The sequence below is a fragment of the Oncorhynchus mykiss genome, chromosome 19, assembly GCF_057628025.1.
Source record: "Oncorhynchus mykiss isolate SJ-2025 chromosome 19, ASM5762802v1, whole genome shotgun sequence".
In the NCBI taxonomy this organism is placed as follows: Eukaryota; Metazoa; Chordata; class Actinopteri; order Salmoniformes; family Salmonidae; genus Oncorhynchus; species Oncorhynchus mykiss.
The window spans coordinates 47,080,540-47,088,445 of NC_143040.1; the positions used below are offsets into that span (position 1 = coordinate 47,080,540).

The 7,906-nt window shown below is 42.6% G+C and overlaps 1 long non-coding RNA gene across 1 annotated transcript; it reads left to right on the forward strand.

The window, feature by feature from the left end:
• Positions 1-453: 453 nt before the first annotated feature.
• Positions 454-4,472, forward strand: LOC118941375 (uncharacterized). Its single transcript, XR_005037605.2, has 2 exons — positions 454-655; positions 3,126-4,472. It is a non-coding gene; the product is annotated as an uncharacterized LOC118941375 (long non-coding RNA).
• Positions 4,473-7,906: the final 3,434 nt, after the last annotated feature.

Below are 7,906 nucleotides of genomic sequence, written 5' to 3' on the forward strand. Positions count from 1 at the left end.
TTTCCACCCCGTGAATAAATGCTGGGAAGTAAACACAGGCCAGATTGTGACCAGCGGTAGGACGTTTGTGGGTATATCTGTTTACATGTTGCTTTGTGTGCGCGCGTGTGTGTGTGTGTGTGTGTGTGCGTGCGTGTGTAAACAAACAGAGAGCTTGACACAGTGGACAAAACAGGTGCTTTAAAGAACAATTGTACTGTTTACGGTAGCTGTTACTCATCTTTATACAGATGTAAAATCTTAATCTGAGGCAGTTTGCAACAACAGAAAAATAATCCTGCAGCAACAGGAAATGTGAAATATAATTATTATAATTAATGAATGTGTTTGTAGGGGTTGATCCATATTTCATTAGGCCAAATCCAGTCTAAAATTTCAGTGGGATTTTTTTTCATTCAGCAACAAAAGATTGCCCAAATGAAGAGAGAGGAAAAGAGAAGGGGAAGAGAGAGAGAGAAGAAAAATGGCGAAGAAGTGGGATGAGTGGGAGCCTGTCTGATGCAAAAATGAACACATTTATAGCTGACAAGTTTGCTAAAAGGCTTCCATCAAAGTGAGTGATTTCCTCATAATCTTTCCTCTCTCTTCACAAGCCAGAAAATCTGGAGCTCCTGCTGTTCTACTCTTCTCTTTCCAGTGACTGCTGACCCTCAAGGTAATCAACAACTCTCTCCCTTGCTTTGTGTGCGGAGATGTTGCCAGAAGAATCTCTCCTCCTTATTCTCACTCGCATTCAGCAAGCCATATGCTTTTGATACTGTGTGTGTGTGAGAGAGAGAGAGAGAGAGAGAGAGAGAGAGAGAGAGAGAGAGAGAGAGAGGGAGGGGGGGCTGTGTGAGGTACTTAGGGCAGAGCAGAGAGACACAAAGATGCAGATCAGCGGGTCAGAGTTCCTGGTGTTAGGTTTGGTCAATCTCCCGCTGTATCCACAAAGCCAGCAGCTCCCTCGCATTTCTGGAATGTCTCACATTTCTCGTCTCTCTGTCCTCTCGCTTATTATTGTTGAACTACTTAAGGTTCCACAAGCAGAGCCAAGATGTCTTCTCTCCCTCTCTAGCCTTTTCTGCAGTGTCATTATCAGAAAAAGAGGTGAGATAAAGAGACAGTACAGATATAGCGACCTGAGGGAAAATTGAGATTCTCCCGACCAGGTCAGTGCAGTCAACTGGCCTCCATTTTGAGGCTGTATGATGTTAGGGCTATCCATTTTCATTTTGGTTTGAAATCAAGCAGCACAGGCACCAGTTCAAATGAATGATTTACAGAGGTGTACCTCTACATTTGGGAGGTAAAAGACAATGATGGATGATGATAAAAAAGGATGGCTAACCTTCTGGTGATACTACAACTAAACTACTGCTAACTAAAGTTAGCTAGCTAGCCCTCTTTACCTCTGGTACTACTACAGCTAAACTACTGATGGCTACAGCTAGCTAGCCTGCTATTCCCTGTGAACACCCTGACTAATGGGGAATGTTAACGTGTCATCTGCTTCTGGGCTATTAGGAAAAATACCCTTCAGCCCAGCTCCAGATTTATTCTTGGGAAGCTGAAAGTGGGGACAGAAAGTAACTCAACACTTTAGTGCATTATCCTTATCACCTCAGCTCCAGCTAAATCACCACAGTAATGGCTGCCATGTTTTCTTGCCCCACCACCTTCCTTTGTTATCTCCTCTCTCTTTCTCTTCCCCCTTCTGTCTTCCACACTGAGTTTCTATTCCAGTCTGCCCCACAGAGACTGAGCCGGAGCACCTGCAAGTGCTCACTTTGAAAGATGTTGCAGGCCCAAGAATGTGCGCAGTAAACACAAGAGAGCTGTATTTGTAATAAATCAGCTTTATGGCTCTCTGATGGAGGTGATATCAGTGAAATTTATGCAGAGAGACCTCACCGTCCTCAGCAAACAGCTGTGAGATAGCGCAACTGAACGGTCTGGGCTAGCACAACAGAGTTCTCTATGGGTGTAATTATCTGTACAGTTATCTGTGTCTGTCTGTGTGTCTGTGTGGGGTTGCAGAACAGTATTGGGCAGAGATTAGAGAAAGACAGTTGTTTGAGGATAGATCAGCTCTCAGTGACCTTAGCTCCAAATGATCTGTGTCTGTGAATCCAACGATAACTACCACGATAACTGTGAAATGACAGTCAGGCAACACGCATCTCGAAAAATTGCCCTGAAACCCAAACAAAACACAAGCATGTAAACAAAAGTGGACTGAACCATACCCCAAAGCCACGACCCCCTCCAGCAGCCACAGATGGTTTGCTTCACCCCTGGCAAACGTACCGAAAACAAGTTTAAAAGCAAATGATGTCACTTTTCTCGAAGCTGTTGTACCGTTTCCCATTACCAAATACATTCCCATTCCCATCATACCATGATGAAAGGTGACCACCCGTCATTGTTTGGTTTTCAGCAGATGCAGGCAATAACAACAACGGCTAACGCCCAATAGATGGAAGAATGTCCTAAAACACTGTGGAGTTACAAATAATCAAGTCAAAAATAACCACGTAAACAGCATATTACTGTGCTTCCCTAACGGCAACAAGCCTCATTTCCATTTAAGGCCAGCAGAGGGGTTTCTGTTGATGTATTGTCAACCCCAATCTTAAGTATCTCAAATTGAGGTTGATTTCACTATTTTGGTATCTCCTTGAAAATATACCAAAGATTTAGCTGTATCTGGAAGTTGAGCCAGATTAAAGGAAAGCAGGCGTTTCCCTTGGTTACCTCTGGTCAATTGTTAAGAAAGAAGGCTAATTGACCGAGCTGCTTTGACGAATAGGCCTCAGTGGTGGAAAGTCATCTTGTGGTTGAAACCTGGCAGCTCGTCCCTCTCTCTGCCAGGAGACTGTGTGTACTGTAGCTAATTGCTTGTGTTTCTTACTCAGGAGTGATAAATAAATAACAGATACACTGTCATAAAACGTTTTTTTTTTACAAGCTGCTAACAGCTGGAGCCGTGCTGGGAGAGACACCATGGGGAACGCTGGTGTGTTCTGGATCCAACCAGCGTACACGTGGTGGGTTGGAGACCTCAGAGAAGGTCCTGGGTTGCCCCCTTTTCCCCCTCCTATCCATCCTTCTCGTCTCACCTCCTCTTTCCTGCTGTGTTTCAGGCTCCCCACTGATGGCACAAGGTACTGGAGGGGTAACCGATGGAGCAATGCAACAAATTTGGCAGTTAACCCAGCACCAACCGCTGCCATGTTTGAACGGTTGCCACAGTGACCAGGAGGCCCACACGGTGAGGTTTGGGCTTTCCGTTTTTCACACCCGTGGCACCAAGGGAGGAAAAGCAGATTGGGATAGGAGGTGTTGGTTACAGTGGAACAACACAATAAAACATGATGGGGAGATGTGTTTCCAACTCTTAAAAGGAGGATCCAAGATTGGATAGCCTGTCCATCATTTCATCCAGCATGGTATCCTATCTCTACTCCCTGTGCTGTGAACCTTATCCAGAGTACTGGGATTATTTCAACTCATCCAAATTGTTTAGTATTGCCATGAAATAACACATAGGGAAAGGGGTGTCTTGAAATTGTATGTATGAAGCTGCTGAAAAAGCAAGGCTTAGTTTGTGATATGCAGAAGACATGGTGAATCTACTGGCACAGATAAGGCATATAGTACATAAACCTATTAGTCCACACACACACACACACACACACACACACACACACACAGCTGCTCCCAGGCCCCTCAGCCGCTGCCATAGTAAAAGTGCATGATTTCTAGCTGCAGCCATCTTAAGGGTCCTTCAGTTAAAAAAAATAAAACAAGCCTAATGCTTGTGAGTCATTTTGAAATCACCATTTTATAATTTATTTATCTTTTTATTGACAGCGGAAAATTTGTGTCATGTCAACTAGCCCCAGGGACCACTGTGAAAGTGCAGAGAGCAGAAAATGTGGCTTGAGTTAGCCAGGCGGATTAGCACTGAGTGCCTGACGAGGAAAACTACAATGCATCACTTGAAGGTTTACGTTTTCTCTCTCAAATGTTTTCATGTTTTTTGCGGTTGTGCTTCATTAGGATGACCAACGTAACATTCTGGGATTTTACATTGTGTGGCATGACAGCTCTAAGACTCATTCGGTGGTAAATGTTCAGCAACATGCTGATTTTGACTGTGAATTACAGGTAATGTGACTAAACCATGATGTTAAGGGCTTCTCAGCACACTTCAGCTCAGGTTGCAAAGTGCCCCCTAACCGCAGATTTAAAATCAGATGTATGCAATGTCATCAAATGTCTAAATATTTAGTACGCATGGAAAGGGGGAATTTGTGCATGTTTAGAGCACCACCATTAGGTAAATGATCTGAGAATTTGTTATTGTTTTGGGAACAGTAATTGGTGACATGTTTTATCTAAAACCTTTCAAATCTCTTATTCCTCAACATGGGGACAATTGGGGGTACTCCAACCCTCCAAATAAAAAATACATTTAAAAAACGGTACATTTCAGGTTTGTTTGGTCTGCTGTATCTCGGCCTCTGTAGTAGTTGTTTTGTTTTTGACACTTTTATCTGAATCCCACAGTTCTTACCTGTCTAAGAGTACTAAGCATGTGTTTATAGTTTTAAAACCAAAATGTACTTTATGAGGGTAGTATACAATATTATGTGTCATTTAGAAAATGCCACCAGAGGGGGTCAGAGTTTAAGAGGTTTTAACCTACACCGTTACTAGGTAAACAAAATAAACTGGAGGTGGACCAATTGTCATAGCATACCCTATAAGTGCAATAAATACATTTAAAACATGGAGGCTGAAGAAATAACATACAGTAGAAGCATCGTAAATAAAACTGGATTTAGAAAAAAGTCAGTAGCGACTTGTACACATTTGCACTTATAACATAACTTAACTCACGGTAACTACCTTAAAACTTGAAACCTTTCTAGTGCTGTGGGGTGAACTCTACACTACAGTAGGGATCTGAGCTGTCTGTCAGGGTGCCATGCCCCAGGTTAGACTCAAGCAGGCAGGCAGGCAGACGTGTGGGGTAGACTGGATCCCACCCCTGAGCTGCAGCTCTCAAATCAACCCACAGAAAATAAACGCTGCACTGCCAAAGGGACTCGTTTATCAAATCTGAAATTGCACTCATAGGGCAAAATAACCTACAATTACCAGCTAGAAATTAACTTTTCAGTCAGCCATCCAGAAAAAGATCATAGGATATCCTACAAAAGGGAATTATTGTAAACCCCTGGCCTCCCCCTCCCACAACCCCATACATTCCAACAACTCCCCATTTACTTAGAATGTCACAAACCTGCAGTCCCATAAAAGTAGGGTGCATGTTTATGCATTTAAGAATCTAGTTGTAGATTCTATAGGCAGTCGCAGGATGTGTTTAGTTGGTTGCTTTCAAGGGAAAATCAGTGTGTATATCCCTTGGTGCTTTAATCTGAAAGTTTTCCTCCCAAACAACTTCAACAGACCCATACTTACATGGAGAGCTCTGTTGCTACCAGTTTCACCAAGATATTTAGACCGCTCCCCAAAACTTCAACTTTCCAGCAAAAGCAATTACGCGCTGTTGGCCCAAAGTAAAGTGGAGAGGGACTCTCTTTAAAGTGTGTAAAATTCCCTCCTTGTTTAATTATGTAGTGCTGGGTGGAACCTGGGGGCCTGGGACTCCATTCTACTTGCAGTGCTTTTTCCATGGCACACATATGCAGGGCATTGGTTCCCACGGAGAGATCGGAAGCACAGCGGATCCCAAACAAGAGGCTATGGCGTTTCCCAAAGCCCTTAGCTGCACGGTGACCTCATCGCCTGACCACCTACATCTCCACAAAATTCCAAGCATGAGGTTGGGCACCCCGAGTGTGGCATCCGACTGTAAACTGTGATGTCACGTGTGAGTCATCCACATCTGAGGCCTAGCTATGGGGACTTTACATCTTGACAAACTCAAGTCCCTTTCTCATGGTGGATTAAGGCTTTCCATTTAATTGTGTCGGAGGGGAATAGTTGACTTCTAGCTGACTTGGCGGTCGAACCTAATTTTCTTAACACAATGTCTTATCAAATAATGGTATAGTTTTCAGAGGACCTGCAGCATATGAAACACACCCTGTAACAGTGCTATACTTACACACATACACACTTTACACAGTATATGACATATATTTCCTTTTCAGTCTTTCAAATAAAGCTGTCGTGCAATGTTGACATTACAAACAAATTTGATTAAACAAATATCCAAGCTGGAGACCGCAAGTTTGATAAACAACTCAGTCACTCCTTATAAATTAATAAATGTATTGCTTTTACTACTGTTTTGATATATCCGTCGAGCCCCCGATGAATCACCGCCAGCTGCTTACACAATGTCTCTGTTTTCTGGTTTACAGAAAAATGAATGATCTGTAACTAAATAGAAACTTGATGTGTACATAGTCTCAATGCAGTTTTGCCAATATTCATTTTCACATTCCACGATCATCTTACAGAAAACGTTAGACATATCAAGAATGTTATAAGTATACAACAATGCACATTAGACAGTGAGCCAAGCCACAAGTCGATGTATCTAGCAGCAGTGTCTTGCTAACCTTGCTGACAGAACCAGAACAAAGGGTGATAATAAAGATGTCAAAAGCAGTCAGCATTCATCCCTTCAACTTTCAAAATCTGCAGGTCACTGAATCTGATGTTGAGGCCTGATAACCCTGCTGAAAAAAACGGCATAGACCACTGGTCCAGCATAGGTGCTAGTTTTGCTGGTGACCAGTCTTCACAACATTTTTCGTGGTGCCTTTGTTGTGTTTCTGATGTGCCTTCGATGTGTTTTATGGTGACCAGCATTGCTGTGTTTTGCTGGTGATCAGCCTTTGCTGTGTTTTGCTGGTGACCAGCCTTTGCTGTGTTTTCCTGGTGACCAGCCTTTGCTGTGTTTGGCTGGTGACCAGCCTTTGCTGTGTTTGGCTGGTGACCAGCCTTTGCTGTGTTTGGCTGGTGACCAGCCTTTGCTGTGTTTGGCTGGTGACCAGCCTTTGCTGTGTTTGGCTGGTGACCAGCCTTTGCTGTGTTTGGCTGGTGACCAGCCTTCGCTGTGTTTTGCTGGTGACCAGCCTTTGCTGTGTTTTGGACACTGGTGCATAAACTAGTCACCAGCAAAACCAGCATTGTCACATCCCAGCTAACAGATAACTTTCTGAGAACCATATGTTTCTTTAAGATTGGTGAGAGTGAGGTTGTCCTATGGTTATTTTGCACACAACCTTCCCACAACATTCTAGAAATAGAGCAAGATATTTGCTTGCCTTTGGAACATTCTCAGCATATTTAAGGAATTTGACAAAATAATGTTATTTTCTTGACATTTCAATACTTTAACACAATGTTTCCTAAAAGTTCAAACATGGTTAAATTTATTTAAAAAATGGTAATGTTCTAGAAACATTCTCCAACTGGTTTGACATTGGAAATGTTCTCAAATAGTTCAGAGAATGTAAAGAAACAATGTTCTCCTGTGGGAATGTCAATACTTCAGCATAACCTTTCCACCAGGTTTCATCATGGTTCTATTTAAAGTGATGTTTTCAAATTGTTTCGAGGGCGTTAAGAAAAAACCTTATTCTCTGGCAATTTCAGTACTTCAGCATACCAATTCCTACAGTGTTCCTCATGGTTCTATTTAAAGTCATGTTCTCTGAACATTAAGAAAACTTTCCATATAAACCACAAGACAACATTAGTAGGATAAAAAAAAAAGATACATTCCTCTATCAGCGTCAACAAAACTCTCTCTATCCCCTATCTTGTGAAGTGTGTTCAGGTGTGTTGGCCGAGCCTACTAATTGGCCACCCCTAATCTTGATGAGTGCTTGTTTCCTTTGAAATGGGGTCTGTTTGAACAGGCTAAATAGAACCACTT